The 1810-nt window shown below is 45.5% G+C and overlaps 1 protein-coding gene across 4 annotated transcripts in view; it reads right to left on the bottom strand.

The window, feature by feature from the left end:
• KLHL7 (kelch like family member 7) overlaps positions 1-1810 on the bottom strand; it is a 75597-nt gene that overhangs the window by 49467 nt on the left and 24320 nt on the right. The window lies entirely within an intron of this gene.

Genomic DNA, 1810 nt, shown 5'->3' with positions numbered 1-1810 from the left:
GATTTTATCTTTTTCTTTTTTTTTATCTTTTGAGACAGGGTCTCACTCTGTCAGGCAGGCTGGAGGGCAGTGGTGCAATCTTGGCTCACTGCAACCTCCGCCTCCCAGTTCAAGCGATTTTTCCACCTCAGGAGGAGCTGGGACTATAGGTGTGTGCCAGTACGCCTGCGCTTGGCTAATTTTTGTGTTTTTTGGAGGAGATGGGAGTTTCACCATGTTGGCCAGGCTGGTACTGGGTTTCTTTAAATTTTTTATATGATCTGTGCCCGATTCCATCAGCTGCCACCGGTTCCTTTAGCAGTTGTGGAGTCAGCAGAGAACTGACAGGTGGTGAAAGCTAAGATAGGAATTCTTCAGTCAGCTGACAATGAGAGCCATGCTCAGGGCTAAACAGAAAGCAAGCTGAAGCAGTTTCCCTAGTTATTGGGCTATGTGACTTGGCTCACCTGGCTGGGTCACTGTATTTGCCACAAGCTTAGCCACGAATCAGGCAACTTTCTAGGCTGCTGGCTGTCCTTCCTCCCAGCTTTGTAAACAATGAAGACAGAAGGTATCCAGAGGCAAAACTGCTAAATTGTCTCCTCAGAAGCCCAAAGCCTAAAATATGCTTAGCACAGACTCACTCCAGGTTCCACACTATGCTTTGCACCACCACATCTACGCCCTACCTATATTTCAGCCATTTTTCTTTGTAGGTGAACCACCCAGGAGGAAATTTAGATTACCAGGGAGTTATAGAAACATACATAAGCCATCATCTTCCAAAAACTTCATTAAGGTAACTCCCTTTTTATAGTAGTACATTGTCTGAAGATACTTATTTATATAACGGAAGCTTAAATCTTATGAATATAAATCTTATTGATGACTGCAGACCCAACTATGGCCCAGAGAGATGGAGGGACTCATGCCAGAGTATCTCTGTTGTATAAGTGGGATTAGAGATTGGCCTTTTATTTCTTAACACAGGGATCTTTTCAATACAAAGACCCACGGCTACTTTTAAAAATTCCAACAGCTCACTCCTGTAATCTCAGCATTTTGGGAGGCCAAGGTGGGCATATCACGAGGTCAGGAGATCAAGATCATCCTGGCCAACATGGTGAAACCCTGTTTCTGCTAAAAAAAAATACAAAAAAGAGCTGGGAGTGGTGGTGCATGCCTGTAGTCCTAGATAGTTGGGAGGCTGAGGCAGGAGAATTGCTTGAACCTGGGAGGTAGAGGCTGCAGTGAGCTGAGATCCTGCCACTGCACTCCAGCCTGGTGCCTGGCACCTGGTGCCTGGCAACAGAGTGAGACGCTGTCTCAAAAAAAAAAAAAAAAAAATTCCATCAGTACATTCACCTGCATAGCTGTTTCTTCTCCTGCTCCATCTAGTCCAATTCCTTTTCTGGATATTAGACTAAGTCTCTTTATTCCCTTCACCTCGCTTTTATTCCCTCCTGAAATTTATTCTGCTTATTTCCTACCTGCCTTTCAAGACCTCTCTCTCTGTGCTTACAGTGAGGGGGTATGTCGGAAGGAGTAGTAAAGTGTTCAGGAGAGAAGCCTAGGAAAACTAAGGACGGGGACATTTGCCAAAATTCTGAAGCATCTCCAGGAGCCCTTTGCCCCAGGCTTTGCCTTCTTGTCATTAGCACCCTTCATCTTTTCCCCTGGGTCAAGTATCTTAGCACCGACTCGATTCTCTGACCCCTCTTTTTTTTTTTTTTTTTTTTTTTTTGCGACGGAGTTTCGCTCTTGTTACCCAGGCTGGAGTGCAATGGCGCGATCTCGGCTCACTGCAACCTCCGCCTCCTGGGTTCAGGCA

Source organism: Cebus imitator, unplaced genomic scaffold (genome assembly GCF_001604975.1).
Source record: "Cebus imitator isolate Cc_AM_T3 unplaced genomic scaffold, Cebus_imitator-1.0 Scaffold45, whole genome shotgun sequence".
NCBI lineage: Eukaryota > Metazoa > Chordata > Mammalia > Primates > Cebidae > Cebus > Cebus imitator.
Note: the sequence above shows the minus strand (reverse complement) of the source record. Positions and strands in the feature narration are given on the sequence as shown.